This window comes from Oncorhynchus nerka, linkage group LG15, assembly GCF_034236695.1.
Source record: "Oncorhynchus nerka isolate Pitt River linkage group LG15, Oner_Uvic_2.0, whole genome shotgun sequence".
Taxonomy (NCBI): Eukaryota; Metazoa; Chordata; class Actinopteri; order Salmoniformes; family Salmonidae; genus Oncorhynchus; species Oncorhynchus nerka.
In genome coordinates this window covers 104,518,897-104,538,926 of record NC_088410.1, presented here as the reverse complement: position 1 = coordinate 104,538,926, position 20,030 = coordinate 104,518,897, and the positions used below count along the sequence as shown (strand labels likewise).

At 44.4% G+C, this 20,030-nt stretch overlaps 1 long non-coding RNA gene across 1 annotated transcript; it reads right to left on the bottom strand.

The window, feature by feature from the left end:
• Positions 1–508: 508 nt before the first annotated feature.
• LOC135559933 (uncharacterized) lies at positions 509–3,639 on the bottom strand. The gene is made up of 2 exons (XR_010458618.1): positions 3,256–3,639; positions 509–2,610 (listed from the first exon to the last, which is right to left on the bottom strand). It is a non-coding gene; the product is annotated as an uncharacterized LOC135559933 (long non-coding RNA).
• Positions 3,640–20,030: the final 16,391 nt, after the last annotated feature.

Here is a 20,030-nt window from a genome sequence, read left to right as displayed (position 1 = left end):
GCCTGTTGTCAGAAGTAAATATGACCCTGCATGTTTTGGGGAATGTCCCTCGTCATTCAGGGCAGGCAGAGACCCACCTGCATATTATTTTGGCATTCATTCATGTCACATATCAGTGTGCAAACAATGAGTTAATAAAGCTGCATAAAAGCATGGTGTCTTTCTTAATTAAGGCGGCTCCAAAATGCTGTGTTGCAGCCTAGCTCAGTGCTTTCTGTGGTGGTGGTGGGGCAGCTAGCGGAAAATACAGAGCATAGGGGTTGGTAATCTTCTCTAGTTGCAGCCTGATTGGCTCAGTGTTCTGTCACTCATGGGGAGAGCTAGAAAGTTCAATCCCCTTGGGTGCTGCCATAGATTTACATTAGAAGTGCCCATCCAAGAAGTCTCAAGGTCATTGGCCACAGATAAAATGATGTCAAATCACGTTATATCTACCACAGCTTTGATTGGACTGATGACGTAATGGTTCTCTTCTGGGGAAAGAGAGGCGGACCAAAATGCAGCGTGGTTAGTTTTGTCCATCTTTAATAAAGATGAAAATACCACAATCTCCAAAACAAGAAATGTGAAAAAACCGAAACAGTCCTATCTGGTGCCACAAACACAAAGACAGGAACAATCACCCACAAAACCCAACACAAAACAGGCTACCTAAATATGGTTCCCAATCAGAGACAATGACTAACACCTGCCTCTGATTGAGAACCATATCAGGCCAAACATAGAAATAGACAAACCAGACACACAACATAGAATGCCCACCCAGCTCACGTCCTGACCAACACTAAAACAAGGAAAACACACACGAACGATGGTCAGAACGTGACAGATGATGTCAACATCATACTTACAAATCTCAGCTAGCAAGCTAGAAAAGCAGTTGTCATCATGAATCACGTCGACAATCTACTGGCAAATCATTTTCAATCCTTGTCATATCAAGAGAAATTATAGATACAATGTACCTCTGCTCATCAGCCATTGGACATAAACATTACACAAGTCGTAAATCATAAATTCAACAATGAGTGGTTTGGAAGGAATCAATGGCTAACTGCAAGTGTCGCAAAGCAATAATTTATTTTGCTTCCCCTTTCTGCTATTCGGTGGAGAGGTTGTGTGGGCCAAGTCTGGGTTTATAACATCTATCTGAAAAAGTATATTTTCCAAGCTGTAAAGGATAAGCATTTTCATGAAAATGAAAGGTTGAATACACTGGCCATGCTTTCAATCCAGCTTGACTTCTGCCGAGTTCAAAACAACTGGAAACTCGGAACTGGGAAATATCAGACTTCATTGAGTTCAAGACAACTGGGAACTCTGAAAAAACGAGCTCCGACTGGGAAAATATGTTTTGAACGGTCATCCAACTCGGAATTCCAAGTCGGGAACTCGGGCCTCTTTCTAGAGCTCTGACATGAAGATCAATGATGTCATCATTCCAAGTCAGGAACTCGGGCCTCTTTCTAGAGCTCCGACATGAAGATCAATGATGTCATCGTGATTCTTGAAAGCACCATAAATCTAGAGAATGCCGGACTTTGATGAAAATGTACCCACAAGAAGGACGGCCACGCCTCAAGGGGAGTCCAATCATGTCTTGTATGCTGCTGCATAAATGATGTAATATGCCAGGGAGATATGTATACTGTAGCTAAGAAAGTCATACGAAGTGTATGTTGTGTAGTAAGCTGTTCTATCCCATGTGCCTTTCCCCCTCAGAATTTAGCCAACTGTTCTGACTTGGTGGTGCACATGTAGCCCATAGCTTGTTTTAGAGAAATGTAATTGTTGAATATTGTAAGAGCTTTCATTGTCTGCTTATACGCCGCCGTTTTTCCTGACTTGGTGTACAGGAAGAATACTCTAAGAACGGCCCATGTTCGGAATTCTGTCGCTGTACATTTCAAAAGTGCTGAACAAATGTTTATATTGACTATGTCCGTCTTAGCTCTCTCAGTAATGCCTTAATCGAAATTAAGTATTGCCTCTTATGCACCACATTTGTTTAATCAAGTCAGCCATATGAGCTATGTTTTTTTTTAAAGGCAGTAAATGAGGCTGAATAAACCGTTTTGCAGCCAGACAAGGCTCCGCTGATAGCCAGGTGTAGCAGTGGTAAGGATTCACTACATATATAGTAACCCCAGGTGTAAACTAGTAAAAAAAAATGCCTACTTCTCAGAAAGTATTCAACTGTCAAGAGGAGTAAAACAAGGTTGTCCCCTATCAGCATATCTATTTATTATGGCCATTAAAATCAGATCCAACAATAATATCAAGGGGCTAGAAAATCCCAGACTTAAAAACAAATGTGTCATTGTACGCTTACAAATCCTATTTTCTCTTAAATCCACAATCTGGATCCCTGCACAGCCTCATAGAGGATCTATACTGAACAAAAAAATTTGAGCTGCAGATCCTCTCCTTGTCCTCGTGTCCATCCTCATGAAGTTATGCAGGACACAGGTAGCCTTCACACACCTGAATTCCCCCATGAGGCAGTCCCAAATGGCCCTGGTAACACTCGCAGCAATGCGCCCAACCCTGCAGTGCCCTACGCGGTAACTGTAGCCAATCGTTTTGACGGAGTCTCCAGTTGCAAAGTATCTGTAGGGATATGGAAGATGATGTCATTATTAGACTTTTACATCACCAGGTGGATTACTAAAGTATAACATCCCTGATAACAAATCATGACAACATTGGATTGATAGATGCATGTGCACACAGCACATGTGCATGTGACAACAACAGGATCATATCAAGGATCATATCAAGGACCAGTTGAAGCTCGCATCTGCTACAAGACCATGGTGCTTGCCTATGGAGCTGTGAGGGGAACGGCACCCCAGTACCTCCAGGCTCTGATCAGGCCCTACACCCAAACAAAGGCACTGCGTTCATCCACCTCTGGCCTGCTCGCCTCCCTACCACTGAGGAAGTACAGTTCCCGCTCAGCCCAGTCAAAACTGTTCGCTGCTCTGGCCCCCAATGGTGGAACAAACTCCTCACGACGCCAGGACAGCGGGAGTCAATCACCACCTTCCGGAGACACCTCAAACCCCACCTCTTTAAGGAATACCTAGGATAGGATAAAGTAATCCTTCTCACCCCCTTAAAATATTTAGATGCACTATTGCAAAGTGGTTGCTCCACTGGATGTCATAAGGTGAATGCACCAATTTGTAAGTCGCTCTGGATAAGAGCGTCTGCTAAATGACTTAAATGTAAAATGTAAATTATCATAAATACCTCTGGAAGCTTGATGATGAGTAGATCATTTGAATCAGCTGGGCAGTGCTGACGCAAAAACAACAATGTGCCTCTTTGAGTCCCCAGAACCAGGACTGAGAACTGCTGCAGACAGGCTTTCACAGCTCTCTGTATCTGAGGACAGAAAACAACAATGTGCCCCTTTGAGTCCCTAGAACCAGGACTGAGAACTGCTGCAGACAGGCTTTCACAGCTCTCTGTATCTGAGGACAGAAAACAACAATGTGCCCCTTTGAGTCCCCAGAACCAGGACTGAGAACTGCTGCAGACAGGCTTTCACAGCTCTCTGTATCTGAGGACAGAAAACATCACAAGAAACAGACTTCATTATACTCAAATTAGACGGCACTGAATATTATGTTATTATTATCTCTGTCGTCACTTCTAGGGACAGGAACTAGGCATGTACCTGCCTTATCCAGAATAGCTCTCACTTTGACAGTTGGTGCTGCTAACCTTTCACCCACTATGGCTGTTCGCTAGCTATGTACAAAAGCATTTGGAGTTTGTTTTACAGTGATCAATACATTATGATAGCTAGCTAATATGAAGTTAGCTAGCTAAGATAATTAAATATCACCAGCTATCTATACAGTGTGTCTTTTTTAAATTGAACTAGGCAAGTCAGTTAAGAACAAATTCTTATTTACTATGGTGGCCTACCAAAAGGCCTCCCGCAGGGGGCTGGGATTTAAATAAAAATAAATTAAATAAAAATATAGAATAAACACTCATCACAACAAGAGAGACAACACAACACTACATAAAGAGAGACCTAAGACAACAACAATATAGCATGGCAGTAACACATGACAACACAGCATGGCTGTAACACAGACTGACAACAACAATATAGCATGGCAGTAACACAGACTGACAACAGCATGGCAGTAACACAGACTGACAACAACAACACAGCATGGCAGTAACACAGACTGACAACAGCATGGCAGTAACACAGACTGACAACAACAATATAGCATGGCAGTAACACAGACTGACAACAGCATGGCTGTAACACAGACTGACAACAGCATCGCAGTAACACAGACTGACAACAACAACACAGCATGGCAGTAACACAGACTGACAACAACAATATAGCATGGCAGTAACACAGACTGACAACAGCATGGCTGTAACACAGACTGACAACAGCATCGCAGTAACACAGACTGACAACAACAATATAGCATGGCAGTAACACAGACTGACAACAGCATGGCTGTAACACAGACTGACAACAACAATATAGCATGGCAGTAACATATGACAACACAGCATGGTAGCAACACAGAATGACAACAGCATGGCTGTAACACAGACTGACAACAACAATATAGCATGGCAGTAACATATGACAACACAGCATGGTAGCAACACAGAATGACAACAGCATGGCTGTAACACAGACTGACAACAACAATATAGCATGGCAGTAACATATGACAACACAGCATGGTAGCAACACAGAATGACAACAGCATGGCTGTAACACAGACTGACAACAACAATATAGCATGGCAGTAACATATGACAACACAGCATGGCAGTAACACAGAATGACAACAACAATATAACATGGCAGTAACACAGACTGACAACAACATGGTAGCAACACAAAACAGGGTACAAACATTATTGGGCACAAAGGGCAAGAAGATAGAGACAACAATACATCACGCAAAGCAGCCACAACTGTCAGTAAGAGTGTCCATGATTGAGTCTTTGAATGAAGAGATTGAGATAAAACTGTAAAGTTGGTTAGATAGCTAGCTAGCTACGTGAGTTTAAATGTATTTGGCTAAGGTGTATGTGAACTTCTGACTTCAACCGTAAATATATATACACATACACACGGAGTATACAAAACATTAAGAACACCTGCTCTTTCCTTGACAGACTGACCAGGTGAATCCATGATGATTTATTGATGTAATTTGTTAAAGCCACTTCAAATCAGTGTAGATGAAGGGGAGGAGACATGTAGATGAAGGGGAGGAGACATGTAGATGAGGGAGGGAGGAGACAGGTTAAAGAAGGATTTTTAAGCCAGTTAAGAACAAAGTTAAGAACAAATTCTTATTTTCAATGACGGCCACTGCCTGTTCCTTTCGGTTACTAGTCCAACGCTCTAACCACTAGGCTACCCTGCTGCCCCAAGACATGGATTGTGTATATGTGTCATTCAGAGGGTGAATGGGCAAGACAAAAGGTTTAAGTGCCTTTTTTTTTTTTTACCCCTTTTTCTCCCCAATTTCGTGGTATCCAATTGTTTAGTAGTTACTATCTTGTCTCATCACTACAACTCCCGTACGGGCTCGGGAGAGGAGTCGCCCCCCACGGACCTCCCGGTCGAAGCCGTTACGGAGTCGCTGGTGCGTGATGAGACAAGGATTTCCCTACCGGCCAAACCCTCCCTAACCCAGACGACGCTAGGCCAATTGTGCGTCGCCCCACGGACCTCCCGGTCGAAGCCGGTTACGACAGAGCCTGGGCGCGAAACCAGAATCTCTGGTGGCGCAGCTGGCGCTGCAGTACAGCGCCCTTAACCACTGCGCCACCCGGGAGGCCCTGGTTTAAGTGCCTTTGAACAGGGTATGGTAGTAGGTGCCAGGTGAACCGGTTAGTGTCAAGAAATGCAATGCTGCTGGGTTTTTCAAGCTCAACAATTTCCTGTGTGTATCAAGTACGGTCCTCCAGCCAAATTGACAACTGTGGGAAGCATTGGAGTCAACATGGGACAGCATCTCATGTTGGAATGCTTTCAACACCTTGTCGAATCCATGCCCTGACGAATTGAGGCTCTTCTGAGTGAAGGTCTGTACCACCACATGACCAGCAGATGGCAGTGTTAACCCTATTCTGTCTTGTCTAGTCCATCACCGGAAGGTGTTCCTAATGTTTGGTAAACTCAGTGTATGCTGTATCAGTATTGCTATACTGAACAAAAATAAACACAACATGCAACAATTTAAAATATTTTAAAGAGTTACAGTTCATATCAGGAAATCAGTCTATTGAAATAAATGAATTTGGCTCTAATCTATGGATTTCTCATGACTGGGCAGGGGTGGAACCATGGGTGGGCCTATGAGGGCATAGGGCTACCCACTTGGCAGCCAGGCCCAGCCAATCAGAATGAGTTTTTCCCCACAAAAGGGGTTTATTACAGACATTTCTGCAGTCAGCATGCCAATTGTACACTTCCTTGTGTGACAAAACAGAATATTTTAGTGGCCTTTTAATGTCCCCTGAACAAGGTGCACCTGTGTAATGATCATGCTGTTTAATCAGCTTCTTGATATGCCACACCTGTCAAGTGGATGAATTATCTTGGCAAAGGACAAATGCTCACTAACGGCGATAAACAAATTTGTGTTCAAAATTTGAGAGAAATAAGCTTTTTGTACGAATGGAAAATGTATGGGATTTTTTTTATTTCAGCTCAAGGTAACATGAGACAAAGACTTTACATGTGGCACATACATACATGGCAGTTAATTAGGTACCCCGCCTTCCTGGGCTTTTCACTCACGACAGTGTCTAACACTGTGCCTGGCTCTAACCCTGGTCACAACCATAACACCTAACCAGGCCCCTGACTAACCCTGGTCACAACCATAGCACCTAACCGTGACCCCTGACTAACCCTGGTCACAACCATAACACCTAACCAGGCCCCTGACTAACCCCAGTCACAACTATAACACCTAACCATGACCCTGACTCTAACCCCAGTCACAACCATAACACCTAACCATTACCCTGACTCTAACCCCAGTCACAACCATAACACCTAACCATTACCCTGACTCTAACCCCAGTCACAACCATAACACCTAACCATGACCCTGACTCTAACCCCAGTCACAACCATAACACCTAACCATGACCCTGACTAACCCTGGTCACAACCATAACACAATAACCATGACCCTGACTAACCCCAGTCACAACCATAACACCTAACCATGACCCTGACTCTAACCCTGGTCACAACCATAACACATAACAATGACCCTGACTAACCCTGGTCACAACCATAAGACAATAACAATGACCCTGACTAACCCCAGTCACAACCATAACACATAACCATGACCCTGACTAACCCTGGTCACAACCATAAGACAATAACAATGACCCTGACTCTAACCCCAGTCACAACCATAACACCTAACCAGGCCCCTGACTCTAACCCCAGCCTAACACATTGTGTGTGGACATCTAACCACTTTAGCCCATAGAGTACTAGCAATACAAAACCGATTGTCAAAGCTAGCTAAAGCTAACCAGCTACGTTTAATATTAATTATCTAGCTAACATTAGGCTATAACTAGCAATGGAAATGACTTTTTGAGATAATATCACAACACAGATCATGCACATAACATTAGCAGGCGAGCTAACAGTACACTTTAACTTGGGGCCTTTTGTTTAGACATGTAGCCAGCTAGCTAGCTAAAGAATTAACCATAATCTCAATCCATAGAGTACTAGCAATACAAAATCGAAGCTGTGTACGAATACTCATACTAACCACACTAACGATACTATTTGTAACGTAAATTGAGTATGTAGAGAATGCTTATTGGTCATAGCATACTACTGACAATAGAGTTAGTATGCCAAAAGTTCCCGGATGTCATTCTACATTTGCCAAAGTACAAAGTATACAAGCAGTGGACACTATTTCTGTGCTTTTAGGGCCCATAATGCAATTCATAAAATGGCCGTGGCTTCACAACGTTTTCAGATCCAAGAGTCTCGTTGGATCACATTGTAGACCTTACTGTCAAATGCTTACTTACTAACCCATAACCAACAATGCAGTTCAATAAATAGAGTTAAGAAAATACTTACTAAATAAAGTGAAGTGGAAAAAAAAATGTAAAAGAAAGAAAAAGTAACACAACAAAATCACATAACAATAACGAGGCTATATACAGGGGGTGCTGGTACTAAGTCAATGTGCGGGCAGGGGTACAGGTTAGTCGAGGTTGTAAAGTGACTATGCATAGCTAATAAACAGCTTGTAACAGCAGTGTAAAAATAAAGGGTGGGGTGGGGACAATGTAAATAGTCCGGTGGCCATTTGATCAATTGTTCAGCAAACGTATGGCTTGGGGGTAGAATCTGTTAAGGAGCCAAATTGGTCCTAGACTTGACACTCCGGTACCGCTTGAGAGAACAGTCTATGACTTGGGTGACTGGAGTCTGACAATTTTTTGGGCATTCCTCTGACACCGCCTAGTGTAGAGGTCCTGGATGTTAGGAAGCTTGGCCCCAGTGATGTACTGGGCCGTACCCACTAACCCTGAGCAGTTGCTATACCAACCCTGAGCAGTTGCTATACCAGGCAGTGATGCAACCAGTTAGGATGCTCTCAATGTTGCAGCTGCAGAACTTTTTGAGGATCTGGGAACCCATGCCAAATCTTTTCAGTTTCCTGAGGTGGAAAAGTTGTTGTCGTGCCCTCTTCACGACTGTCTTGGTGTGTTTGGACCATAGATAGATGGTTGGTGATGTGGACACCAAGGACCTTGAAACTCTCGACCCGCTCCACTTCAGCCCCATCAATGTTAATGGGGGCCTGTTCGGCCCTCCTTTTCCTGTAGTCCACGATCATCTCCTTTGTCTTTCTCAGATTGAGGGAGAGGTTGTTGTCCTGACACCACACGGCCAGGTCTCTGACCTCCTCCCTATAGGCTGTCTCATCGTTGTCAGTGATCAGTCTTAACACTGTTGTGTCGTCAGCAAACGTAATGATGGTGTGGGAATCGCAGTTAGCCATGCAGTCATGGGTGAACAGGGAGTACAGAAGGGGACTAAGCACGCACCCCTGAGGGGCCCCAGTGTTGAGGATCAGCGTGGCAGATGTGTTGTTGCCTACCCTTACCACCTGGGGGCAGAGTCCAGGATCCAGCTGCAGAGGGAGGTGTTTAGACCCAGGAACCTTAGCTTAGTGATGAGCTTTTGTGGGCACTATGGTGTTAAACACTGAGCTGTAGTCGATGAACAGCATTCTCACATAGGTGTTCCTTTTGTCCAGGTGGGAAAGGGCAGTGTGGAGTGAGCATTTCACGGTAAGGTTGTTGTATTTGGCGCATGTGACAAATACATTTGATTTGATTTGACCTGCTGAAAGACAGAAACACCTGCTGAATGACAAACACCTGCTGAATGACAGAATCACCTGCTGAATGACAGAAACACCTGCTGAATGACAGAAACACCTGCTGAATGACAGAAACACCCGCTGAATGACAGAAACACCTGCTGAATGACAGAAACACCTGCTGAATGACAGAAACACCTGTTGAATGACAGAAACACCTGCTAAATGACAGAAACACCTGCTGAATGACAGAAACACCTGCTGAAAGACAGAAACATACAGGGACATATAGACTGTTGTACAGGACCACGTCCTCGGAAATCACATTCATGGTAAATGAGCAGAATCAATCTTAATCTGAAAAGCAGCAATGTCAATAGTAACACAACTTCACATCCCATGATTTACCTGTCATTGAGCCAGTCAGCCAGCCAGCCAGCCAGTCAGTCAGTCAGTCAGTCAGTCAGTCAGTCAGTCAACCAGCCAGCCAGCCAGCCAGTCAGTCAGTCAGTCAGTCAGTCAGTCAGTCAACCAGCCAGCCAGCCAGCCAGCCAGCCAGCCAGCCAGTCAGTCAGTCAACCAGCCAGCCAGCCAGCCAGCCAGCCAGTCAGTCAGCTAGCCAGTCAGCCAGCCAGCCAGCCAGCCAGTCAGTCAGCCAGCCAGTCAGTCAGTCAGTCAGTCAACCAGCCAGCCAGCCAGCCAGTCAGTCAGTCAGTCAGTCAGTCAGTCAGTCAACCAGCCAGCCAGCCAGCCAGCCAGCCAGCCAGCCAGTCAGTCAGTCAACCAGCCAGCCAGCCAGCCAGCCAGCCAGTCAGTCAGCTAGCCAGTCAGCCAGCCAGCCAGCCAGCCAGTCAGTCAACCAGTCAGCCAGCCAGCCAGTCAGTCAACCAGCCAGCCAGCCAGCCAGCCAGCCAGCCAGTCAGTCAACCAGCCAGTCAGCCAGCCAACCAGTCAGTCAGTCAGCCAGCCAGTCAGTCAACCAGCCAGCCAGCCAGCCAGTTAGTCAGTCAGTCAGTCAGTCAGTCAGTCAACCAGCCAGTTAGTCAGTCAGCCAGCCAGCCAGTCAATCAACCAGCCAGCCAGCCAGCCAGCCAGCCAGCCAGCCAGTTAGTCAGTCAGCCAGTCAGTCAGTCAGTCAGTCAGTCAGTCAGTTAGTCAACCAGCCAGCCAGCAAGCCAGTCAGTTAGTCAGTCAGCTAGTCAGTCAGCCAGTCAACCAGCCAGTCATTCAGCCAGTCAGACAGTCAGCCAATGAGTCAGTCAGTCAGCCATTCAATGAGTCAGCCAGTCACCATCTCTCTTTGATCTGAAATGAGGCCAGACAGTTTCGGCACATTACAAAAACGTGCACACAGTGTGATATGAAACACCCAGACACATCCTGCATATAGAGAGAACATCAGACTAAACTTTGCATGTTAGGAAGATTTGAAACCTGAATAGTCTGAACAACCAAAAGCATACCTCACCTTGTACGAAAACACAATCCTCATTCCAGGAGGTGTTCACTCCATACTGTACTTCGAAAGCCCAAGGTTTCAGAGCAGATGTGATTTGATGACGTGTGAGAACAGAGAGTGAGTGTGTGTATGTGTTAGTTTAATTCGTCTTTAAATGCTCAGGAAAACAGGAGAGAGACTCCGACTCACACAATCTCAATCTAAAGCATAACAACATACTGTAATATTTTATTTTCCATTTTGGGCTACTCCAATCCAGTGAAGAAAAGTAAAGCACTGATTTTAAATCCTGAAAACAGAAGAAGAAGAATAAATCTTTTGAATAGAAGAGAATATAGCTTTGTGTCCCAGTGACCAGGCTACATGATATAGGTCTGGTTTGTGTCCCAGTAAACAGGCTACATGATATAGGTCAGGTTTGTGTCCCAGTAAACAGGCTACATGATATAGGTCAGGTTTGTGTCCCAGTGACCAGGCTACATGATATAGGTCTGGTTTGTGTCCCAGTAAACAGGCTACATGATATAGGTCAGGTTTGTGTCCCAGTGACCAGGCTACATGATATAGGTCAGGTTTGTGTCCCAGTGACCAGGCTACATGATATAGATCAGGTTTGTGACCCAGTGACCATGATATAGGTCTGGTTTGTGTCCCAGTGACCAGGCTACTTGATATAGGTCAGGGTTGTGTCCCAGTGACCAGACTACATGATATAGGTCAGGTTTGTGTCCCAGTGACCAGGCTACATGATATAGGTCAGGGTTGTGTCCCAGTGACCAGACTACATGATATAGGTCAGGTTTGTGTCCCAGTGACCAGGCTACATGATATAGATCAGGTTTGTGACCCAGTGACCATGATATAGGTCTGGTTTGTGTCCCAGTGACCAGGCTACATGATATAGGTCAGGGTTGTGTCCCAGTGACCAGACTACATGATATAGGTCAGGTTTGTGTCCCAGTGACCAGGCTACATGATATAGATCAGGTTTGTGACCCAGTGACCATGATATAGGTCTGGTTTGTGTCCCAGTGACCAGGCTACATGATATAGGTCAGGGTTGTGTCCCAGTGACCAGACTACATGATATAGGTCAGGTTTGTGTCCCAGTGACCAGGCTACATGATATAGGTCAGGTTTGTGTCCCAGTGACCAGGCTTCATGATATAGGTCAGGTTTGTGACCCAGTGACCAGGCTACATGATATAGGTCTGGTTTGTGACCCAGTGACCAGGCTACATGATATAGGTCAGGTTTGTGTCCCAGTGACCAGGCTTCATGATATAGGTCAGGTTTGTGACCCAGTGACCAGGCTACATGATATAGGTCTGGTTTGTGACCCAGTGACCATGATATAGGTCAGGTTTGTGTCCCAGTAAACAGGCTACATGATATAGGTCAGGTTTGTGTCCCAGTGACCAGGCTACATGATATAGGTCAGGTTTGTGACCCAGTGACCATGATATAGGTCAGGTTTGTGTCCCAGTGACCAGGCTTCATGATATAGATCAGGTTTGTGACCCAGTGACCATGATATAGGTCTGGTTTGTGTCCCAGTGACCAGGCTACATGATATAGGTCAGGGTTGTGTCCCAGTGACCAGACTACATGATATAGGTCAGGTTTGTGTCCCAGTGACCAGGCTTCATGATATAGGTCAGGGTTGTGTCCCAGTGACCAGACTACATGATATAGGTCAGGTTTGTGTCCCAGTGACCAGGCTACATGATATAGGTCTGGTTTGTGTCCCAGTGACCAGGCTTCATGATATAGGTCAGGTTTGTGTCCCAGTGACCAGGCTACATGATATAGGTCTGGTTTGTGTCCCAGTGACCAGGCTACATGATATAGGTCAGGTTTGTGTCCCAGTGACCAGGCTTCATGATATAGGTCAGGTTTGTGACCCAGTGACCAGGCTACATGATATAGGTCTGGTTTGTGACCCAGTGACCATGATATAGGTCAGGTTTGTGTCCCAGTAAACAGGCTACATGATATAGGTCAGGTTTGTGTCCCAGTGACCAGGCTTCATGATATAGGTCAGGTTTGTGTCCCAGTGACCAGGCTACATGATATAGGTCAGGTTTGTGTCCCAGTGAACAGGCTTCATGATATAGGTCAGGTTTGTGTCCCAGTGACCAGGCTACATGATATAGGTCTGGTTTGTGACCCAGTGACCATGATATAGGTCAGGTTTGTGTCCCAGTAAACAGGCTTCATGATATAGGTCAGGTTTGTGTCCCAGTGACCAGGCTTCATAATAAATCAAATCAAATAAAATTGTATTTGTCACATGCGCCGAATACAACAGGTGTAGACCTTACAGTGAAAATCTTGCTTACGAGTCCCTAAGCAACAATACAGTTTCAAAATATAGGGATAAGAATAAGAGATAAAAGTAACAAGTAATTAAAGAGCAGCAGTAAAATAACAATAGCGAGACTATATACAGGGGTGTACCAGTACAGAGTCAATGTGTGGGGGGCACTGGTTAGTTGAGGTAGTATGTACATGTAGTTAGAGTTATTATCTGACTATACATAGATGACAACAACAGAGAGTAGCAGCGGTCTAAAGAGGGGGAGAGGGGCGGGGGGGAGGCAATGCAAATAGTCTGGGTAGCCATTTGATTAGATGTTCAGGAGTCTTATGGCTTGGGGGTACAGCTGTTTAGAAGCTTCCTGGACCTAGACTTGGCTCTATGGTACCGCTTGCCATGCGGTAGCAGAGAGAACAGTCTATGATTGGGGTGGCTGGTGTCTTTGACAATTTTTAGGGCCTTCCTCTGACACCGCCTGGTATCGAGGTCCTGGATGGAAAAAAGCTTGGCCCCAGTGATGTACTGGGCCTTTCGCACTACCCTCTGTTGTGCCTTGTGGTCGGAGGCTGAGCAGTTGCCGTACCAGATGCTCTCTATGGTGCAGCTGTAGAACCTTTTGAGGATCTGAGGACCATGACAAATCTTTTCAGTCTGCTGAGGGTGAATAGGTTTTGTCGTGCCCTCTTCACGACTGTCTTGGTGTACATGTACCATGTTAGATTCTTATTGATGTGGACACCAAGGAACTTGAAGCTCTCAACCTGCTCCACTGCAGCCCCCTCAATGAGAATGGGGGTGTGCTCAGTCCACTTTTTCCTGTAGTCCACAATCATCTCCTTCGTCTTGATCACGTTGAGGGAGAGGTTATTGTCCTGGCTTGATGGCTACAGACGTGAGTTCTACGGGTCGGTAGTCATTTAGGCAGGTTACCTTAGTGTTCTTGGGCACAGGGACTATGGTGGTCTGCTTAAAACATGTTGGAATTACAGACTTGGACAGGGAGAGTTTGAAAATGTAAATGAAGACACTTGTCAGTTGGTCAGCGCATGCTCAGAATACAGGTCCTGGTAATCCGTCTGTCCCTGCGGCCTTGTGAATGTTGACCTGTTTAAAGGTCTTACTCACATTGGCTGCAGAGAGCGTGATGACACAGTCTTCCGGAAGAGCTGGTGCTCTCATGCATGTTTCAGTGTTATTTACATCGAAGCGAGCGTAGTAGTAGTTTAGCTTGTCTGGTAGGCTCGTGTCACTGGGCAGCTCTCGACTGTGCTTCCCTTGATAGTCTGTAATGGTTTGCAATCCCTGCCACACACGACAAGCGTCAGAGCAGCTGTAGTACGATTCGATCTTAGTCCTGTATTGACGTTTTGCCTTTTTGATGGTTCGTCAGAAGGCATAGCGGGATTTCTTATAAGCTTCCGGGTTAGAGTTCCGCATATTGAAAGTGGCAGCTCAAGCCTTTAGCTCAGTGCGGATGTTGCCTGTAATCCATGGCTTCTGGTTGGGGTATGTACGTACAGTCACTGTGGGAACGACGTCCTCAATGCACTTATTGATAAAGCCAGTGACTGATGTGGTGTACTCCTCAATGCCATAGGAGGAATCCCGGAACATATTCCAGTCTGTGGTGCAAAACAGTACTGTAGCTTAACATCTGCTTCATCTGACCACTTTTTTTTATAGATCTAGTCACTGGTGCTTCCTGCTTTAATTTGAGCTTGTAAGCAAGAATCAGGAGTATAGAATGATGGTCAGATTTACCCATTTGTTTTAATTAACCAGGTAGTCTATTTGAGAACAAGTTCTCATTTACAACTGCGACCTGGCCAAGATAAAGCAAAGCAGTGAGACACATACAACGACACAGAGTTACACATGGAATAAACAAACATACGGTCAATAACACAATAGAAGTCTATATACAGTGTGTGCAAATGAGGTAAGATAAGGGAGGTAGGCAATAAATAATAAACATAAATAGGCCATAGTGGCGAAATAATTACAATTTAGCAAATAAACACTGGAGTGATAGATGTACAAAAGATGGATGTGCAAGTAGAGATACTGGGGTGCAAAGGAGCAAGATAAATAAATAAATACAGTATGGGGATGAGGTAGTTGGATGGGATTTTTACAGATGGGCTATGTACAGGTGCAGTGATCTGACAACTGGTGCTTAAAGTTAGTGAGGGAGTAAAGTTAGTGATAATTTGTTTGAGATTGAGGCATCTAGCTTAGATTGTAGGATGGCCGGGGTGTTAAGCATGTTCCAGTTTAGGTCTCCTAACAGAACGAGCTCTGAAGATAGATGGGGTGCAATCAATTCACATATGGTGTCGAGGGCACAGCTGGGGCAGAAGGTGGTCTATAACATGCAGCAACAGTGAGAGACTTGTTTCTGGAAAGGTAGATTTTTAGAAGTAGAAGCTCAAATTGTTTGGGTACAGACCTGGATAGTAAGACAGATCTCTGCAGGCTATCTCTGCAATAGATTGGGCACAGACCTGGATAGTAGGACAGATCTCTGCAGGTTATCTCTGCAATAGATTGCAACTCCGCCCCCTTTGGCAGTTCTATCTTTGTCGGAAAATGTTACAGTTAGTGATGGACATTTCAGAGATCCAGGTCAAAAGGTTCAGAGCTTGCGGTTGGAATTTGGTGATATGGAGAAAAATGAGTCCGGTAAGCTCTAGGTTGAAACACACTGTACAGACTGGCAGGAGTAGTCCTGGCTAGAGGTTAGCTGACTACTAGCTAGTAGTTAGTTAGCTGGCTAGCTTCTGTTGGTGGTTCCGGTTCTGAGGTAAAGAGAAAAGCATATTGGGTGAGGCAGGTTGCAAGAGAGAATGTTGAAGTTGGGGTTAAGAAGAATAAAAAATATATATATGCGAAGAAAAATTATATATAAAGCTATATACACGGGACATGACAAGACGATGACAAAAGACGTCTGACTGCTTCACCATCTTTTATTCTTTTTGTGGGAGGGCGGGGGAGAGCTCTGTATGCATCTCTGTGTGTGGAGTATAGGTGGTCCATAGTTTTTTCCCCCTCTGGTTGCACATTTAACATGTTGATAGAAATGTGGTAAAAGGGATTTAAATTTCCCTGCATTCAAGTCCCTGGGAACTAGGAGCGCCTGCCTCTGGCATTTTATTGTTTGCTTATACCGGAATACAGCTCATTCAGTGCTGTCTTAGTGCCAGCCCCAGTCTGTGGTGGTATGTAAACAGCTACAAGGAATACAGCTCATTCAATGCTGTCTTAGACCAGCCCCAGTCTGTGGTGGTATGTAAACAGCTACAAAGGATACAGAGGAAAACTCTCTAGGTAGATAGTGTTGTCTACAGCTTATCATGAGATACTCTACCTCGGGTGAGCAACAGCTCGAGACTTCCATAGATAATCGTGTGCCAGCTGTTATTTACAAAAATAGACCCTACAGATACTACAGGCCCTACAGACACCACATACAAACATCTGCTATTTGAGCAGCTAACCGATCGCTGCAGCTGTACATAGTCTGTCAGTAAATAGCCCACCAATTTTACCTACCTCTTCCCCATACTGTTTATATTTATTTACTTTTCTGCTCTTTTGCACACCAATATCTCTACCTGTACATGACCATCTGATCATTTATCACTCCAGTGTTAATCTGCTAAATTGTAATTATTCGCCTACCTCCTCATGCCTTTTGCACACAATGTATATAGACTCTCTTTTTTTCTACTGTGTTATTGACTTGTTAATTGTTTACTCCATATGTAACTCTGTGTTGTCTGTTCACACTGCTATGCTTTATCTTGGCCAGGTCGCAGTTGCAAATGAGAACTTGTTCTCAACTGGCCTACCTGGTTAAATAAAGGTGTTCTCAACTGGCCTACCTGGTTAAATAAAGGTGAAAAAAAAAATACACTACAGACACTACATACCCTATAGACACTACAGACACTACATACACTACAGACACTACAGACACTATAGACACTACAGACACTACATACACTACAGACACTACAGACACTACAGACACTACAGACCCTATAGACACTACAGACACTACATACCCTACAGACAATTCAGACACTACAGACACTACAGACACTATAGACACTACAGACACTACAGACACTACATACCCTACAGACACTACATACACTACAGACACTACAGACACTACATACACTACAGACACTACAGACACTATAGACACTACAGACACTACATACCCTACAGACACTATAGACACTACATACCCTACAGACACTACATACCCTACAGACACTACATACCCTACAGACACTACATACCCTACAGACACTACATACACTACAGACACTATAGACACTACAGACACTACATACCCTACAGACACTACATACACTACAGACACTACATACACTATAGACACTACAGACACGACATACCCTACAGACACTACATACCCTACAGACACTACATACACTACAGACACTATAGACACTACAGACACTACATACCCTACAGACACTACATACACTACAGACACTACAGACCCTACAGACACTACAGACACTACATACCCTACAGACACTACAGACACAACATACCCTACAGACACTACAGACACTACATACACTACAGACACTACATACCCTACATACACTACAGACACTACAGACACTACATACCCTACAGACACTATAGACACTACATACACTACATACACTACAGACACTACAGACACTACAGACACTACAGACACTACATACCCTACATACACTACAGACACTACATACCCTACAGACACTACATACACTACAGACACTATAGACACTACAGACACTACATACCCTACAGACACTACAGACACTACAGACACTACATACCCTACAGACACTACATACACTACATGACCTACAGACACTACATACACTACAGACACTATAGACACTACAGACACTACAGACACTACATACCCTACAGACACTACAGACACTACATACCCTACAGACACTACAGACACTACATACCCTACAGACACTACATACCCTACAGACACTATAGACACTACAGACACTACATACACTACATACACTACAGACACTACAGACACTACATACACTACAGACACTACAGACACTACATACACTATAGACACTACAGACACTACATACCCTACAGACACTACAGACACTATAGACACTACAGACACTACATACACTACATACCCTACAGACACTACATACACTACATATCCTACAGACACTACATACACTACAGACACTACAGACACTACATACACTACATACCCTACAGACACTACATACACTACAGACACTATAGACACTACAGACACTACAGACACTACATACCCTACATACCCTACATACCCTACAGACACTACAGACACTACATACCCTACAGACACTACATACACTACATACCCTACAGACACTACATACCCTACAGACACTACAGACACTACATACCCTACAGACACTACAGACACTACATACCCTACAGACACTACATACACTACATACCCTACAGACACTACAGACACTATAGACACTACAGACACTACAGACACTACAGACACTACATACCCTACAGACACTACATACACTACAGAAACTACAGACACTACATACACTACATACCCTACAGACACTACAGACACTATAGACACTACAGACACTACATACACTACATACCCTACAGACACTACAGACACTACATACCCTACAGACACTACATACACTACAGACACTATAGACACTACAGACACTACAGACACTACATACCCTACAGACACTACATACACTACATACCCTACAGACACTACATATCCTACAGACACTACAGACACTACATACCCTACAGACACTACAGACACTACATACCCTACAGACACTACATACACTACATACCCTACAGACACTACAGACACTATAGACACTACAGACACTACAGACACTACAGACACTACAGACACTACAGACACTACAGACACTACATACCCTACAGACACTATAGACACTACAGACACTACAGACACTACATACACTACATACCCTACAGACACTACATACACTACAGACACTATAGACACTACAGACACTACAGACACTATAGACACTACAGACACTACATACACTACATACCCTACAGACACTACAGACACTTCAGACAACACAGCCACCACACTACCAACACCACAAACACTATAGACACTACAGACACTATAGACACTACAGACACTACATACCCTACAGACACTACAGACACTACATACCCTACAGACACTACATACACTACAGACACTATAGACACTACATACCCTACATACACTACATACCCTACATACCCTACAGACACTACAGACACTTCAGACAACACAGCCACCACACTACCAACACCACAAACACTATAGACACTACAGACACTATAGACACTACAGACACTACATACCCTACAGACACTATAGACACTACAGACACTACAGACACTACAGACACTACAGACACTACATACCCTACAGCCACTATAGACACTACAGACACTATAGACACTACAGACACTACATACCCTACAGACACTACAGACACTATAGACACTACATACCCTACAGACACTACATACCCTACAGACACTACAGACCCTACAGACACTACAGACACTATAGACACTACATACCCTACAGACACCACAAACACTATAGACACTACAGACCCTACAGACCCTACAGACACTACATACCCTACAGACACTACAGACACTTCAGACAACACAGCCACCACACTACCAACACCACAAACACTATAGACACTACAGACACTACAGACACTACAGACACTACAGACAACAT